The sequence below is a fragment of the Schistocerca piceifrons genome, chromosome 3 (assembly GCF_021461385.2).
Source record: "Schistocerca piceifrons isolate TAMUIC-IGC-003096 chromosome 3, iqSchPice1.1, whole genome shotgun sequence".
In the NCBI taxonomy this organism is placed as follows: Eukaryota; Metazoa; Arthropoda; class Insecta; order Orthoptera; family Acrididae; genus Schistocerca; species Schistocerca piceifrons.
Window position 1 is genome coordinate 560,603,763 of NC_060140.1, and position 19,768 is coordinate 560,623,530.

Genomic DNA, 19,768 nt, shown 5'->3' on the forward strand with positions numbered 1-19,768 from the left:
ACCCATGTCGAACAGTGTAATTTATAAATGTATTAATTCGATAACGATCGTTGAATGTATACATGCACTATCTGTTTGAGCTGCTTGTTACTGAGCGTTCAGTCATTCTCTTAGCAACGACTTTAGTTAAGGGGTAACGTAGTTGAGGTTCTAGAATGCCACCTAAATAACTCCGACGGCAGAAGACAAAAACATAAAAAATTGCATCATAGAGGGTTTAAGTCATTTTTTCCAAGAAAAGAGTCTTATGTGAAGCACCGATCCATGTCAATTATCAGTTCGATGTTTCAAGAGTAAAAATAAATCAGTCAATAAATATAGCATTCCAGTCTCCCAACTCTATCCAATGCGGACACGTAAAACTTCAGTGATTGACACTAACTTGTTTGCATGGTAGGAGGAATAATTCCATTACTGCGGTGCTAATTTAGCCATTTTCTTCTTATAGTATTGCAACACCCGTCACGCATTCACCGCGACTATAATTACGCCGACTGGACAGAAACATTTATGGTTTCCGATCTGCAATACGTCAAACTGAACTGTCCACATTTCTAAAATTTTCGAATTTTTACGCTACAAGTTCTCCAAATAACCTCTTCCGGAGCAGTTTCCAAAGCGAGGTGGAATCGCCAAAACAAAATTTTTTGCAGAAGACAACACGTCTAGCGAATAGACACTTGTTCTTTCATGTCGATCTGGACGTTGATTTCTGTGTTTCATTTTTAATAATTACCGCTTATTACATCTTCCGAGGCAGTCCCACCCCACCTTCCTTCTGTCTTTAAGGCACCATGAAACCTCGTTAGAATCTATACCATCTTCTCCAAAAAGATTCAGACATAACTTGGACGACCCTTGCTATCAGAATCCGCAGAATTCAAAACCACTTGATTTTTTGGGCAAACAGACCAGTGATCAGTCTGTTAGTAAAAGACGGGCCACACGTTTATCGTAGCAAGCGTACAGGTATGACCAGCCTAGCACAATACAAATCGGGGACCTCAGTCGTAACACAGCTGATAACACAATAACGAAACATTGGAACTTACGATGAATATTATTAAATTTGAAAGCAGCACAACTTTCAGTAGCACATATCACATGCTTGCTTAATAATTTCATAGCAATATGACGAAATAAATATAACTATCAGTGTAATAGATCGTATTAACCACCCCGGCTCATAATTATTCAACTCCCTATTTTCGAAGATTGTATTCTACTCATACACTGTAATTGTTTGTCACATGGAATGAAGTGAAATATTGTAATGTATTTTAAGAAATCATGTAATTTTGTTGCAGGAGGAAAATCATGTGCGTTACGAGCAGAGGAACTTCAGCGCCAGAAATATGCAGGAACCTTTGTTTTAGAGCTGAGGCGGTGACACGAAAAACGGAGACGAAGTTGGAAACATATGAATCGTCGTTGTTAAAGATATGGATTTTAAGGCATTAGTGAACAGATTTAGCATGAAACATTGCAGAAAAAGAGTGAAAGAAGAAGTCCATGGAACCGTTTGCACGAAATAGGTTGCCGGCCGCGGTGGTCACGCGGTTCTAGGCGCTTCAGTCTGGAACCGTGCGACTGCTACGGTCGCAGGTTCGAATCCTGCCTCGGGCATGGATGTGTGTGATGTCCTTAGGTTAGTTAGGTTTAAGTAGTTCTAAGTTCTAGGGGACTGATGACCACAGCAGTTGAGTCCCATAGTGCTCAGAGCCATTTGAACCATTTTTGAACGAAATAGGTTGTCGGATATACGGATAAAACTGCCAGCTTGACACTGTAACCTAAAGAAGGCCAAGGTCGAAACTTACAGTACTATGTAACGAGAATGAATCAAAGATTATAAAAAGCTTTGTATGCCGTAAGCATGCAATTCTGATTGGCCTAGCAGTATAAACGGAGGACGCCAGTCAAAAAAGATGTGACTGAAGAATAGGATAACGTTAGAACGTGTGACGAACGGAGTGCAGTGCCAACGGGGAATTAATAATGCTGAAAGACAGCTCGAAATGTCAACAGTTAAAATTACTTCTCTCTATACATTTCGAGTGTTAATGTAATAGACAAACTTCAGTGAAAGCTCCGAGGCTGTAAATGGACAGAGCACGGCTAGTAGACAGTATTAGGCCAATGCTAGGGGCCGCTGTGGTTAGAGGCTGACTTTCCTTAGCTGGCGCTAACTCTTCTGCTACACTCTCACTGAGACTCTCTCAGAAACAGCAACACAACAAGCCTGGCGTTTGCTGATAAGCCTACTCACATTCTAAACTTGGCAAGTAGCCCCGTGATACATGAATAACAGACAGAATGCTTCGTCTCAGAAGAACTATGAAACTGTTGGGATATTGCCCCTGTATTTTCGTATGCAATTATTTGGCTTCTGTCATAACTTAATGTTAATATGAAGTAATACACGCTTATTGTCTTAGTTCGCGTTGGTTAACCGATACAAAAACCATTTACGTTTTGGAGATGAAAGGACACAAAACGTGCTGGAACCGCACAAAGTAATACAGATTAAATCTAGTATTTACCAGCAACATTTCACAAAATTGCTATAATTTTAGGTACCGATCTTTCGAGAATCAGTGCCCTTGTCATTCCCATCCCTTATCATATTCGACATTGCCAGTCGTTTTTTCAGGGGCTGTCTTACAAGTGTTCGCTGAGTGAGGAAAGAGTCAAGTTGCTCTGGTTGATAGAGTTATTTAGTATCATCTTATGACTACAGGATGAACAGGGACTTTCTCGCCTTTCGTTACATTCTTACAAATTATAAATGATTTGAGATTTTCGTAAAACAAGGCAAGTCGTTTATTTCATGATGTACCAGCTTTGAAATCAAAGAACGTTATCTATTAGAAATGTTGTCATAGGAAGCTACAGACTGATTTAACATGCCTCAATTTAGTGAAATGTATACTTAGTTTCCTCCTACTGAGGATTAAAATGAGCTAAAAAGTATCGGTAGGAACGGGAATATACTCTAAAGTACTGCAGAAAAGGCGAGTGGAAACGATTTTAGTCTGGGTTATTTGAAAGATTACTCATGAACAAATGTAAAACATTAGTGAAGCTGATAATTGATACTATACGTATTTACTTCACACATACAAATGAATTATGACTCTCCCTGTGCCGAAGAGAAGCTCACTGACTCATTCAGTTTGAGCAGAGTGGGTGATACGTCAGAGGGAATAACCTATGGTGGCCTTTGACCTCGTCGAGGCGGATGTAGGAGAAACAGCTAGTCGACCTCTCTGCTTATTTCCGCTAATTTCGACGGTCAGATTTAAAAACTGTTACACACATTTAGTTTAGTTAAGGAAGACTATCTACAGGTATATATCGAACGTCTGTGTTCACACTTCATTATATTGTTGCATCTTATTAGATAATATAGCCTTAATTTATCTCAGCACATCATCTGTGGGTGGTCAAAGAAGATACCTGATACTGTGGCTTTTCTGTGTTGCTACATTTGATCTTAGATCCCAGCCATTTCCGTCTCTCAAATCGTCTTCTTCACGTACTCCAGTTCGTATAAGGCATGATAATTTAAAAGACGTTTTTACATATTGGTTGTTAATTTGCTTGGATTTTTATATAGAAAGTTGGTTAAGCAATCTTCTAAATGTGGCACGAAATCTTATTACTTCAAATCTGGAAACTGCTACAGAAAAACTTTTTCGAGAAAACATTGCTGAAATAAAAACAGAGATATCGTACATCTTAGATAAATAGAACTCAAAGTGCTCAGACTAACAGAAAAATGCAAGTGTGACGTTGGCAGAGATTGTTCTGACCATCTTTGTGAGAGCAATACACAAGACGAACAAAATGCAATACCGCCAAAGACGAGCAACTCCATGGGCTCATTGCATTATTTCAAAATCATGAATATCTCGATTTGAATAAAAGTGTTACTTCCAGTGTCAAATACCACGATCAATATGAGGAAGGCATAGATGGCTATCATGTAACTTGGATGATGACAACCTCTAGATGGACCACAATGAAAAAGAAACGTCACCAGTTCAGTGTTGAATAACAACATCCTAGCAGCATCACCCAGAAAGTACCTCGTCGCTGTGTGGTGTATAACCACCAGTGTCTTTCGTCAGGGTTCTAAAAATGCGTGCAGAGCAATCGGGACTGTACGGAGTACGTGCAAGGACTTCGCAGCGAAACTTCTGTATCGTAGTCGAAACAACAGATACGCCAGGTCCGGGAAAGTCATGACAAGCTTTTTCTTTGATTGCGGAGGCCTGCCGCTCATTGACTTTCTCGAACACGGCGCCACAGATACAGGACAGCAGTCCACGTACGCTTTGCAGATACTGAAGTGTGCCATCAAGTCCCAACGCCCAGGAGTGTTAACGGACGGCATCATTCTGTTGCAGGATAATACCCGGCCACAAGTTGTCAAATTTGTTTCGAGGATACTGCAGAAGTTTTGTTCGAAGGCTATTACGCATTCTCCATACAGTCCCGATCTCTACCCAAACTATTTCCAAATTTTTGGAGCCTGAAGAAAGAAATCCGTGGCTGCCGATTTGCTTCGGATGAAGAGGTGTACGGCTGGGTACAACCTTAGAGTAATAGCCTCGATTCCAGATTGACTCTACCGATGCCGGTCTCAGTGTTAATGAAGCCTTCTATGCCACTATTTGTCGACATTTGCTTAATTCTCAGTATGTCCTGGGGATCTGTTTTTATTTGTACTAAACCATTACTTCTACGTATTTGTTTGTCCCATTTGCTAGTTATGAAAGTGTTCGGTATGCTTTTTATACAAAAATATCTGCATTCTGGAAAACTAGTCATCAACGTATTTTTACATTTAAAGTACACAAAACCGGATAAAAATAATCACTAACGTTAATACGACTAATATTTTACAATAATGAATGAATTTCAATATTTCTAAAATTAATGTCACAGGACAGATCAATGTAGCTGTTTTGAAAATTATCTCTTGATTATGAGAGGCTCTGGTCATAAATATTTACCAGAGTGGAATCTGTGTAACATTGTTGTATGGTTATGGCTTCACTCAGTTATGTTTCGTCTCTGTTTTGTGACGTTATGTCGTGTATTAAAGATATGAGTCTAATTTGAAAAACTATATGATGAAAAGTACAACAATGAATAGAGAAGTTTGTAATGCGAGCAGCCACGGATGTCAAACTTCATTATGAATGGAAGTAATATGTTTGGAGTCAAGAAAAAAACGCTGAAATAAATCAACACCAGCAAAGAAATTAATGTAAATTCCTTTTATTCATCGAAACCAGCACCAATAATCAAAAACTTTTGTAAACATGAACATCAGTCCATGTGCCACTGAAGTCATCAAACGAAAAGGTAATTAGAGATCAATGTTTCATGTAACTAACTCCATTGGACCACTTTTATCATACAAAACTGGGATGATACCTAAAACGCAACATGTATTTTTTGACGATTATTGACAGCAAACGGTTGTGGTAAAGCACTTTATATGCGCAGCTGCCAACATTTTTGAATGAATATATTGACTGCCTTGTCTCACATTGGGATAAATGTATTAACAGCTCTGTTGATTACTTTTGAAATAGTAAACAGTCTGTTTCGTTTTCATTTGGCTTCCCCTTGTATTTGAGCGTTTTCTTCTTCCTGCTTCGATCCATTTTTGGCGCAATGTATCTAGCGGTGGTCACATAGCTATTCCGACTTGCACGACTCTTATCGCTACTGTCAATCATTTGACTTGTATGAATTTGTCAGAGAGAGCCTGTTGAGTGCGGATTAGCTACCACAAGCCCACATAATGATGGGAAATTCGACTCGTCCCCAAGTAGCCTAGTATGAGCAAATGGACCGGAGTAGCATCCGTTTCATGTGTCTGAGCTGCAGCAAACGTGGTTTAGCCGTGCGATGCTTCGACATGATATTGAAACCGCCATGCAATATCTTTGCCTCTGTGGCGAAGCAACGGGCTACTTTTCGTCCAACAGGGGTCTGCGGCTTCTATACTGCGCCAAATTAATCGTTTACCACCGATACCTGCAGGATGGTCATCCAAGGACAAGTGCTGGCAGTCATTTTGGGAATGGTTCGTTTCGAGCATTTTCCTAGATTGAATACCGTTTGGAACGTCTGTGACCTAGTCTGTTATACCAACTTACGTCTCAGAAAAGCACTGTGCTCGGAATTGGTGGAAGACGGCCCTATAACTTGATCTGTTTTTGTGTCTACAGCAATAACGGGCAAAGTGGGATTACGGTGACTACCTAAGTGTGAAGACTGTATGAACTTTTATTCCGAGCTGTGCACTATGCTGCAGGATTCTTCACATTATGTATTTTAGGTTTCATTTAATTCCGATTTAATTCAAAGAGTTTATCGGTTCCCACTTGGCTAAGTTTCATGGTTAAAGGTTTCTTTCCTGTCATGGGATTTGAGCCAGTTTCCTATTTGTGAGTATTAGTTTGCTTTCTGTGATTTATTTTGGAAGCAGGCTTAATTTTATAGGTTGCTGTTTTAGTTGAATTCCTGCCTGCGTTATTGTTTAAATCTTATTCATACAATATTTTATACACCTTTGTTCTTTATTTTCTACTTAAAGAGTTCAAGTAATATTTCTCTGATTTAGCGTTTTATAATTGTCTATTGGTTATTTTACTGGTATTACAAGTGTCTGTTGATGTGCTGATTAAATGTTTGTTGTTGACTGATGTGTTTTTCGTTATAACATGTGTTATGTAAAATCTTTTCTGTCTGCTTTAGTAGTACCTTAATCTCATACCGTGCCTTATGGAAAGGTTTTAATAGAAGCTCTACGCAGTGTCTAGCTCATAAAGTTCCTCAATTTGCTAATACCAAATGTTTTTGCTTGCTTTCTTACATTCATTAGGGGTTGTCCAATGGCATGTATTAAAAAAAAAACATTTCAATGAAATTTGCACACCCCAAAAGAGCGTTTCAAAGAGAGTCGGAAAACTGGCGTTTTATCTGCACGCAGAGCTTTCAGATAACAGATAGAAGCTGAATGTAACTCACGATAACGTAAGTATGCTCTCAGATAGAAACATTCTCAGAGACTGCTTGTGCCGTTTAGAGCAAGAAAAGATTTAACGAACGGCTACGACAATTAATACCAAGTAATCCGATCGATAAGATAAAGAACTTGATCGTCAACCATGCCGCATAAGACCTAAGAGTTTCAAGAAACAGTTTCGAGAAATCTAGCAGTAATCTTCCTACGAGAATACGGTGAGAAGAATGTGGTACAGCTGGAAGTACCCTCTGCTGTAGATGCAGAGCTCGCCAATCAAATTCGCCCATAGAAAACTTTGCAGATACTCGGGCAGAATCGTTGCTAATATAGGATTCCGATGCTGGACTTCATGAGAGACACTTCGCTGTTAGGTCTAACGTATGACATTTCAGGATATACTAAAAGGTTACAGGAGACTTTGCCTCTGTAATTAAATGACGACCATCAGTGATCGTCATAGTCGGCAGCCGCCATCTGCTTGTTCCTGTCCTAAACGTCTTTGCCGCTACGTAATTGTTAGTTATAGCAAATGACACATTCAGTGTTGTTATTTTATTATTAATAATCGTAATTTATCTCAATTATGTCCAATGTGGGTGTTAGCTAATCTTTACTGCAGACCCAAACAGGCTAAAATATAGAATGAATTGTCCACTGCCAACAAGAAGTGCGAAAACGTGAAAGTCTTAAACTGTCTTATCCCTTGAGCGTACTGATATTTACGAAATAATATCTATACCGTTAGTCGGAGTAGTAGGACTGGTTTGAGCTGGAAGTGGTTGTTGCCCCTTGATAAAATTATTTTTATTTTATTTCAAATGGTTCAAATGGCTCTGAGCACTATGGGACTCAACTGCTGTGGTCATAAGTCCCCTAGAACTTAGAACTACTTAAACCTAACTAACCTAAGGACAGCACACAACACCCAGCCATCACGAGGCAGAGAAAATCCCTGACCCCGCCGGGAATCGAACCCGGGAACCCGGTTATTTTATTTAAACACGCTCACAACATTTATTTGCATATATGTACAGTGCATTTTAAGCATATTTTATGGGAACTTCATATTCTAGAAGAAGAACTAGTTCAACATGAAATCTGTAGAAAATGCAAAAAAAAAAAATTACAAATGCAACAAGATGCCCCAGAAATAGAGTAATAAACCATGAAATTGGAAGATACCGAACATGGAACAACAGTGTTCTCAGTTAAAATTAAGTGTACTGTAAAGAATTAATTAATTTTACAAAGTTGCTCGTTAACTTGTTCACAAATTGTGATTAATTCTCACCAGTGGTATTATTTCTACTGCGTTTTGAAAGTTTAATTATAATCAGCCTGTATATAAGTATTTCAGAATAAATTGTAAATTCGTGGTAAGATCTTATAGGACCAAACTACTTAGGTCTTCAGTCCCTAAGCTTACACACTACTTAATCTAACTTAACCTAACTTACGCTATGGAAAACACACACACTCATACCCGAGGGATGACTCCAGCCTCCGACGGGGAGAAGTCGCGCGGACAGTGACAAGACGCCTAAGACCACGCGGCTACCCCGTGCGGGAAAGATATCATAGATGCGAACGAAAGTCACACATCGAGTACTGGTGATATAATGTGTGTTGATCAGGTTGACTTACACACAGTACATACAGACCTGTCTTACAATACAGACAGGAACGCTCGCTGTCTCCAGGTTCTGCTTCGTAAACGACCCGGGAGGTAGCCCTGAAGCAAACGTACCAGCCTCGGTGGGTGCCAAGTATGTGGCCAGTGCTCTCTTCGTCGTTACCACTGCCCCACGACGACAGCCACGGCTTGTAGTCAAATCCAAAGGCCGTTTCCTACTGGTGTCTGCCTGCTGCTTGTTGCTAGCTCGCTCACCAAAACCAGACTCCACTGCCGCTTGCTCTTCCCCACGAAGTCCTAGCGGTGGCACCTGTGTCGCGATGGCCGTGGCGCAGCGCCGCCGCTGAGTTTTTCGACTAATCATGCGGCACCGGTGGCATGGATTTTAAAGGGCCGTGGCCGCGTGATATTTCATGACAATACAATATCGATCGAATTCTCCATTCGTGTGTATCTGCAGAATCAATAAGTTATTGACAAGGTTCTTCGTCTGCCACTAGCGATATGCGTTTTTTCGTAGCGATACACGTTTCTTATTATTCGCTAAAAACACTGGCATTGGCAGGGTTCTTCTTGCCGCCTTTTTGCTTAAAATGTGAATATTTTGTTTGCCTGTACGTTTTACTAGAACTTTCTTCTTTGTCACTGGTGCCATACATGAAAAATAAAGGAACTGCGACACCATGAACTACTAAAATCGAAGGTTGGCAATGAAGTCTACTACTGAGGTCCTGTTTTTCAAATGTCCAATAACAAAGAACATCGGCAGCCACAGGTCGAGCCGTCTGGAGTGGCCGAGCGGTTCTAGGCGCTACAGTCTGGAGCCGCCCGACCGCTACGGTCGCAGGTTCGAATCCTGCCTCGGGCATGGATGTGTGTAATGTCCTTAGGTTAGGTTTAAGTAGTTCTAAGTTCTAGGGGACTGATGACCTCAGAAGTTAAGTCGCATAGTGCTCAGAGCCATTTGAACTAGTTTGAACCGCAGGTCGAAACTGTTCTCAGCTGCCTTCTGTAACATATCCTTAAAAGCATCCTATATCTGGGGGATGTCACTTTCGGTGTAGTGCTATTAGAAATGCGCAGTGTTTCAAGTGACTCAGACACTCACTACTGTGCACGACGGAGCGAGACACCCTGTGCGTCATGCTTACATCCGACTGGCACGAATCGGAGCCCAAGAAATGCCCGAGATACTATTGGTTTGAACAACGTAAGTGCTGTGGTAACAGCTCATCAGAAAGGCTGAGAAGCGTGTATAGAGGAACGACGGAGAAAGTGCAAGTTGCGCGGCCCGCGCCTGAAGAGGATGTCCGGCTGAGAGAGAAAGTGGCCCGGCCGCTGCCTGGTGGCTGCCGGCCGGCGGCCGGTCGCGTCGTTCGCAGACGCCAACCGCCGGGGGTCACGGCTGCGCTCTCGCCGCCGCCTACTCTAGCGTGTCTCCGTCTTCCCTCAACTCGAGGCTGTTCTCTCCCAGCGATTGCGCACGAGGTCGACGCTCTACGTCGCATGCTAAAGAAGCGTCTGTAGCCAACACGAGTTTGATTACTGGTGGCAGATGTTACAGTTAATTTTGTGCACGTGATTATCTTCCTCTGCTCTGCCTGCTCCTGCTGCTACCCTGCCTGTTAGGCTCACGTACGGAGTAGATATATGATTGACAGTACATAAGCAGTCGTAGTTCCAGCGCAAAATTGACACGCCAGCATTACGTTTGCACTCATGCAGTGACTCTGTACCCTTATAACTCCACTGTTGCTAAGACGTGTAGGTAGCCGAGAATTCTCTAACTTTATGCAAACATTCTACCTTGAAGGTGTCCATTTCATCGAAGAACTTCGTACCAATGCAAGAAAACACAGAAATGCGCTCCTCTGCTAAACACTGGAACAATACAGCTGCTATTACGAGCTAACACGGAAGTTAATCGCTGTATGGTAGCACACATGTGACATGGGAATCAACTAAACAAAATATAAGTAATTTCTGGCCGCAGTAGACCCTTTAGAGATGCAACAACGGTGGAAAATGTTTAACACGACCACAATACACTCCTAGGACTCTTACATGGAATATCGTCCATTTTTACGTATCTCGTATTGAGATGTGTTTCCCCAAAAGAGTCAACCAAACATTGTTCTATCATACTGCGGGTATCATCATCGAGACTGGTGAAGGCTGTACAGGGTATCTTCTCTTTAGCTTCATTCTAGTACCCCAAGGTTGATCCATTCGGTTAGAAAGAAACCTGGACGCATATGAGGATGAATGGTGGTCCGTATCCTATACAGTCGTGCCAACTACTATTATTTATATCAGCACTTCTTCACGCGCTGACGTACAAGCAACGGCGTGCCACTCTGCAGTGGAGTGCAAGATGCTTGGCAGACAAGTCGTCTGATACACATTTCAACTGGACTGCATCCTGCTGGCTTCTGCTGCACTGAACTCGTCGCCCAGAAGAGGAACTTCGGGAGTCACTTCCTGCAACAGTGACACATCACCTTTGCAGTGTTCGAATTTGTCAAGTCAGCTCGTGTTTTCGTAACAGGGGGACGAGCAGTTCAGTGAGCATGCTGTTTCATGAATGCTGACAGCTGTTGAGTCTACGTAAGCTGGTATACACCGCGTTTTATCGTTTTGGTAGATCTTCACTTTTGCCTCTCACGTTAATACATTATTTATACAGACGACCCTGTGAACACTTCGTGGCACCTTGAACTGGAACGGGGCATTGTAGCATTTTTATATGGTCGTAACATTGTAGCATTCTTAAATTTCTGATATCTAATACGTGTAAGTCCACTGATCAGACATAACATTATGGCTGCTGACCTACTATCGATATAAGCCGTTCAGACGATAGTACAGTCACTTGGCGAGAAATCACTGCCAGCCAGACACGGGCACGGAGCTTGTGGTACGGAGTGAGCGTGCTGCCCGCGTGTAGAATGAGGAAGGCGTGCGATCTATCTGAGTTTGACTAAGGGCACATTGTGATGGTCCTAAACTTGCACGACTTGTCGAGTGTTTGAGGACTCCAGTGGTGAGTCTTTCCAATATATGGCGAAACCAGGGTGAAACTACGTCCAGATATCGTGGGATTGGGCGGCCACTCTTCATTACAGATTTCAGACGACGTAGCGTGAGCAGACTGGTAAAACAGTTCAAGCGGCGAACTGTGGTGACACACTCAGTGCACTGAAAAAAACTAACTATAGGCCTCCGTATCTAACGACCCATGAATCTGCTAATGTTAACATCACAACATCGGCAACTACGGCTGGAAAGGCATGTGACCATCGGCACTGCACGTTGGTCCAGTGGAGAGCGTTGCATAGTCTGATGAATCCCGATACCTTCCTCATCATGCAGATGGGAGAGCGCGAGTACGTCATCTTCCAGGAGAACAGCTCGTTGACACCTGTGCCACAGGATGGAGACAAGCTGCCGGCGGCTCCATTATGCTCTGGGAAACAGTCATGTGGGCATCCACGGGTTCAGTGGAGCTCGTGCAAGACATCATAACGGCCAAGGAGTTTCGTACACTAGTTGCAGACCACGTACCCCCTATCATGACGATCATGTTTCCCAAGGGCAGTAACATTTTTCAACAAGATAATGCTCCGTGACTCAAGGCCAGGAGTGTGAGGGAATGGTTCCAGGAACAGTGTGTCGAGCTATAACTGATGTTCTGGCCCTCCAACTCGCCAGATATGAACCCTATAGAACAATTTGGGATGTGACTGAACGTGGTGTCATAACTCATCCTCCATCTCCCCGGGATCTACGGGAATTAGAAGACTTTTGAGTGAGGTGTGTTGCAAGCTCCCTCCAGCGACCTACCGAGGCATCGTTGGTTCCGTACCATGACGAGTCGCCGCTGTCATCCGTGCTAAAGGTGGACATACCAGCTATTAGGTGGACTGGCATAATGTTCTGTCTGATAAGTGCACGTCAGCTGTACTGAAGTCACGCATGGTTTCTGGGTGCTCCGATACACATTATTTACGTATCTCAATATGTTTATTATTATTTAGACACAGATTACGAGTAAGGAATAAAAAGAATCAAAATTATACTGATATAATACTTCACTATGAATATTTCAATAATAATTTCACATTAAACTGTTTAAAATTCCTTATATCAATTGAGATCCTGAAAACTTTTTCAGTAAATTTAGAGGCCTTAGAAACAAAAAATGGTTCAAACGGCTCGGAGCACTATGGCACTTAACATCTGAGGTCATCAGTCCCCTAGAACTTAGAAATACTTAAACGTAACTAACCTAAGGACATCACACACATCCATGCCCGAGGCAGGATTCGAACCTGCGACCGTAGCGGTCACGCGGTTCCAAACTGAAGCGCCTGGGACCGCACGCCCACTCCGACCGGCTCCTTAGAAACAAACACAATAATTATTATGAACCCTTCTGATTGTATTTCGTTAATATTTCACACATATAATTTGTAGTTTTCAGAAATTATCTCATCCTTTTTAACACTTTTCGAAAATGACTTATTTGACTATTGGACGTAATTTTATTTCACCACTATCGTTTCCGTAATTTTGGAAACTGTTAAGACCAATTAGTATTAGTAAAACAAAATAAATTAAATTTGCTTAAACTGATGTGGAAAATGGAAAAGAGCGTTTTGCGTCATTGGTCGGGAGGCCCCTTACGGGGAAGTACCGGCAGTCTTGGTGCAGGTCCTATTACATTCGACGCCGCGTTGGGCGATCTGCCCGCTGGATGGGGATGAAATGATGATGAAGACAATACAACCCCCCAGTCCCAGCACGGAGAAAATCTCCGACCCAGTCGGGAATCTAACCCGGGCCCGTAGGACCGCAATCCGTCATTCTGACCACTCAACTTAGAGGGCGGACTAATTTGATGTAAGCTGGTGGAATGTGATTATAAGCATCATTTTGGAAAAATACTTTAAAATAGTGAAATAAAATATTTAAAATATTATCAAAAAACCTCACTTGTTCAAAAGTCATACACAATCTGAAAGTAGTAGTTTTCTGGACAGTAGGAAGGAGTTGTATGCCTTGAATTCGAATTATTTGTAATTTTTAAGGACTCTTCGAGATTTTCAGAAATGTCATATTGTTTGGATATAGGAGAATGTTTTTTGGAGGAATAAATTAGTGAATAAACAGAAGGTGCGTATACACTTCAGTTACAAATTTAAATTGAAAAGAAATCCCAACAGGAAACTTTTAGAGAAAAGGGTGGTAGCCCTAGGAACAAAGTATTCTGAAACTTTAAGATAAGTATTTACGTGATCGCTTTCGACTCATTTATATGACTCTTCTAGGCTTGTTACAGTTAGAGGAAGGACAATGATAAGTAGAGGAGGAGCACATCTCTACTACGGAATATTGCTGTGTAGTACAGGACCCCTACCTGATAAGATTGATGGATAATGTCGAAAAAGTTCAGAGGGAACACCTCATTTTTTATCATTAATCATTAAAACAAGAGCAATTTCGGATGAGGTGCGATCTTAACTCAAAATTTCGATCATCATATTTCTCCTCCAAAATCAAAACGTTTTGTTGACTCCAGCCCACACAGGGAGAAATCATTATAATGAAAAATTAGAGAAATTAGAACTCGCACTGAACATGATATATGAGAACGGAAACGTGGAGAAATAATCATCAAGTGATTGTATGCGCCCTCTACGAAAGGCTAAATGTGACTGCACAACGACCAAGTAGATGAACAACATTAGTCTATTACGTGAAAAAGGATTCTTATGATGCACACAAGTAAAATTTGTACTTCAATTTATCATTCTTTTATTTGAATTAATGAAATGTTCGTAAATGGAAGAGGTAGGTCTGTTAGAAGCTGCACAAGCAAGTTACATTAAGACGTATATTTCAGTGTGGGACTGAAGCTCTACATTGTTACCATATGGAACACAACAGCGAAAGGTAGCGAAGGCCAGAGAATTTGTAGACTCACTTCATCTTGGTACCTCCCCCTGCTTGAGGAGCCCTTACATACGTGTAAACCGTTTTCCAGTGATTCGACTTAAGTGCACGGCGTCTTTCCCACTGGCAACAGAGTACAGCGCGGACTGCTTGAAGAGACGTCAAGGCGATCCTCCAGCGCCCCCTGGTACCGGCAGCGCCCCTGTGCCGAAATGTGTCAGCGGGCGGCGGTAGTGAGCGCCGGTGCGTGCCGGCATCTGTTGACTCGCGAGTTTTCTCCGGGCGAGGCGTGGCCGGAATGCAAACAGGCGCTCCCACTCGGTGCTCCCAGTCGCCTGGCCCACTTGATCTCCTCGTCACACACGGAGCGCCGGAAACACCGCAGTCGATCTTCTTAGTCGCAGTCGATCTTCTCAGTCGCTTCGTTTTCGAGCGCTTGCTGTCTTCTTTGACGCTGTTAGTCGGCTCTGTACTTCTGCGGTTATAAGCCTCAACAAAATACCAGACATAGACGAGAACAGTGTTGTTGATGAACCAACAGAAATTTAGATTTATAAAGGAGTATCTCTGTGACAAATGCGAGGGGTAGTGATAAAGTTCCGACGGCCACCTAGAAAAAATAAGGCAACGCAACTGATTTCCTTTTCTTCTCTTTGTTTTTGTTCGTTTTTTCGCTTCTCCAGCGGCCTGTTACTTTACTGTAGCGCAAACAGGCTTGTTTTAGCGACTTCGGTAACCGAAACGTATTTTGTGTACATAGACTGAAGCTGCGAGTGAAAATTTGTACTACTGCGAGGAATCGAGCCCACATCTCTTGCTTTCAAGGCAGGTGTTTTTTTATACCATATTTTTGTGGGGTACCTAACAAAAATAAATAAAACGAAATCATAGCCATCCCTCGGGGGAACCGCCACTTGTGTCCCTGCCAAACAAAAATCAACTCTTGCTTCTTCAGGCGTTGCTATCCTAACTGTACGTAACCCCCCCCCCCCCCCCCAAAATGTGAAGAAACTATACTATACGGGACTAACGTGTGTGCGCCAACCCACAAAAACACGGTGAAAGGAATTGGGGGGAGGGTATTTCTAGTAGGGTGTGGAATTTTTTTTTTACGTAAAGTATGGACATATACGAGTAGATATCAATGTGCGAACAGTCATGGATAATCAAGCCTGGAAAACTAAAACAGAATGAAGACACCATCGAAGATAGTAAACCAAATAACATGACAATAAAGCTACCACTTCGTAATCAGGCTTCCCAGACACTGCGCCCACGGTAAAGATAGTTCAAAGTATGATCGTTTGCACTTCATTCTGACCTCATCTACCACTGCCTGGAACATTCCAACTAAACGGTGGGCTATGAAAGGCACTCCATAGGTAGTTTCCGAAGCATCGTCGATATCTGGTATGCCCGGCAATAGCATGATGTCTTTCGTGCAGACATAGCCAGAAGTCAAGGAACTTCTTGTATCCTTCACGATATAGGTAATGGACCGCATGTCCACGTATCCCGGTGACGGAGTTGGTCCGAGTTTTAGGGTAAAATGTGTCATCCGGAAACAATAACGTGGGTGCAGATATACGCTCCGGCGTAACTCGCAAGAGATAAGCCAGCATCTGCCGCACAAGGTGCCAAACCGGCTCCGCATTTCCACAGCTGAGGCAGTGCTAGTCACAGTCTACTGCATTACAACCCGCACAACTGGGAGATTCTGCCATGTGGATATTGTAGAGAAGTTCTTGTGTCACCAGCTTCCCATTAACGACTACGTACCATTAGGAAACAACATCGGAATCAAGCATGGCATCGTGTACACTCTTCCACACCACGCGCCAACGTACATCAGGATAATCAAGTTCGACCACATTAAGAGGGGGGCGTTGCAGCATGTCGTGATACAGGTGGCAAGTTGCAGCCATTCGTGGTGTCGTGAACGCTGCACTGGAATAACTTTGTTCTAAATAGAAACGTACTATATAAAAGAGGGGCGCTGGGATGTCCTGTAGCGGCACCGGCGCTCTTAGTGAAACAGGTCGTAGCGCCGTCAGAGGCAAAGTCGTGAGGCTCGTAGGACAACGGTGCAACAGACATAAATGTAAGCCATCATAGAGGGCAACGATTCAAAATGGTTCAGGTGGCTCTGAGCACTATGGGACTTAACATCTGTGGTTATCAGTCCCCTATAACGTAGAACTACTTAAACCTAACTAACCTAAGGACATCACACACATCCATGTCCGAGGCAAGATTCGAACCTGCGACCGTAGCAGTCACGCGGTTCCAGACTGAAGCTCCTAGAACCGCACGGCCGCACCGGCCGTCAGAGGGCAACGGCCCTGTCATGTAGATTAACTGGGCCGAGACTACCTTTTTCCTTGGGGAGGGTAAGAGATACGTATCTGATCTTCAGTAACATACCAGCGCTGACGAATTATCCCAGCACTGCCGTAATGATACGCGCTAAAGGTTTCGGAATGGGTGGCGTTTTGGCGACTTGCAGTATGCTGATGCGCCCGCTGAACGATGTTGAGGGACCACAAGCGCTGATTTGCAATCCCGGCCCGAATTTGGTTAAGCAGGCGTCGATAATTGAGCGTCATCGCACGTCGCATGTCGTTCATGAAATCTAAGCCAACGTAGCGGACAGTACCACTGAAGCGTAAGGGGGCAATGTGTTCCTGCGGTAGCCCTATCCCGATAATCATGGCCTCGGACGTGTCAATGTTTATGTGGCTACCAGAAGCTGCACCGTAGGTTGAAATCCAGTCCAAAGCCGCCGCCATATCGACAGCTCCACGTATGACGACCATCAAATCATCCACACATCCGCATATGCGATGCAGAGATAGATGGAGCCGCCAAACTGTATCCCAGTGAGCCTGTCTCGGAGACCACACAACAAAGGTTCTAAGGCCAATGCAAATAACAGTGTAGATAATGGACATCCCTGTCGTACTGATAGGAGGATCGGCATGGGTGCCGTCATTCTTCCATTAACAACAACTCGAGAAGTAGCACCATGCAGAAGGCGTGTCATCACTATGATAACGGGGTCGGGGCGTTCCATGCACCGTAGAACGTCCGTGAGGAAACTGTGGCCCACACGGTCAAAAGTCTGGCTCAAGTCAACAGACGCCAGGGCTGCCGGCAAACACCTCACCCGTGCAATGGAGATGAGATCTCTGTGACGACATAACGCAGCTCTGATGTTGGATTCCCCCATAGACGTCTGGTCGCTGGACAGGACGTGCAATAGTGTGCCACGAATACGTTCTGATATCAGCCTCGATCTTGAAATCGCTGTTCAATAACGTTAAGGGGAGACAATCGCGGACATAATTCCGTCCCTTTGCCTTATGAATGGGTACAATCAGTCGTTCCAAGAAGGGTGCAGACAACGGTTTACCTAGTTCAAATGGTTCAAGTGGCTCTGAGCACTATGAGACTTAATAGCTAAGGTCATCAGTCCCCTGGTATACCTGGGGACATCAATTCCTGACAAATTTCAACCCAACACGGTACCAACAGTTGTTTGAATGCTCGGTAAAACTCTAATGGTAGTCCGTCGATTCCTGGTGATTTATGGGGAGCACCTTTACCAATGGCGTCGAGCACTTACTCTTCTGTCACTTCTCCCAGTAAAGTCGGCACCTTGTCTGGTGGAACTGTACCGTGGACGTGTGCAGAAGCGGTGTCTACCGTCGCAAAATCAGGGAGCACTGCTAAATAAAGGTGAACGTAATGACCATAGAAGGCTTCTGCTGTATCTGCTTGTTCTTCCACATGTCGACCGTCGTCCGTTATCATGTCGGTTACCAGCGCCCGACGGCGCCTCCTGCGCTCTAAGAGCACGTGGTGCATAGATGGTCTTTCTGATTGTAACCTTTCTGAAGTACCCGAGCGTATAACAGTGCCCTGTAAATGATGGCGTGCTAAGGAGAAGAGCTGCACTTTCGCGCGATCGACAATGATCTGCCTGTCAGGGGAGGGCTGCATACCAAGACTTTCCCGTAGGAAGGTGTAATAAAAGTTTCCCGTGCTCCTCCTCCATGTCGCCGCTTCCTGGCCGTAAGCCATGAAGGTGTTCGTTCCTAAGAGCAGGCTTCGCACATTCAATCCACCAACTGAGGGTCGATCGGTAACGATCACGACGCTGTAAGGACGCGTTCCACGACTCTTCGGTAACACCTTTACATGCCGGCTCGTCCAGATGGGTGACGTTCAGTGTCCAGGGGGGCCTATTGCGCCACACATGTGCTGGTTGGAGGGCAATGGTGCAAATACAGGCTGTGTAGTGGGTGAATGCAGTGGGCCAGAGCACTGCTCCTCTCGTTTCCGTCGAAAGGGTGCTTGTGACGTAAATCCTGTCTAACCGACTTGACGAATGACTTGTATAATGGGTGTAACCAGGAGCTGGGCCATGGATGGGCGCCACGTGTCTAGCAGGTGGAGGTAACACACTAGCATTTCCAATTCCACACACATGATGTGATATGGCTGTTGATCAGACGGAAATAAAGTACAGTTAAAATCGCCTCCGATCACCATATCGTCTATGTGGCCCATACAGAGGCGCGTAATATCTTCCGAAAAAAAGCGGGCTCGATTTCTCCATCTCCCTGATCCTGAAGAGGCATATACATTGATGAGTCGTACCCTTGATAGATACGGCCATGGCTCTTGCACTCGGTAGGTACGGTACGTCTGTAGCCACCAAGTCTTCCCGTAGCAGGACAGCCACACCACTATTGGTAGTAGAGGCGTGGGAGATGTGGGCCGGTGGTATATTCGTAGAAGTCAGGGAAACTAGTGACACATACTTCCTGTAAGAGTGCCACGTCGATATCCGCCGCGTAGAGCATGCCTTGTAGCATTGTCAGTTTGTGTGGTGTCCTTACCGCATTGATACTGATTGTGGCAAGGTGAAAGGTGTGTTGCCTAGCCTCTTCACCTAGGGTAGACGCTATGGAATCGAAGATAATTCCAAGAGATGCCAGACCCACCGAAACCGCTACAGATTATGTGTCTTTCACGCTAGGAGTGGCATCTTGCTTCCCTGTCTCCGTGGCCTCTCCAGGAAGTTCCTCAACATCGTCCGACCACTGTAGGTGCAACACGAAGCT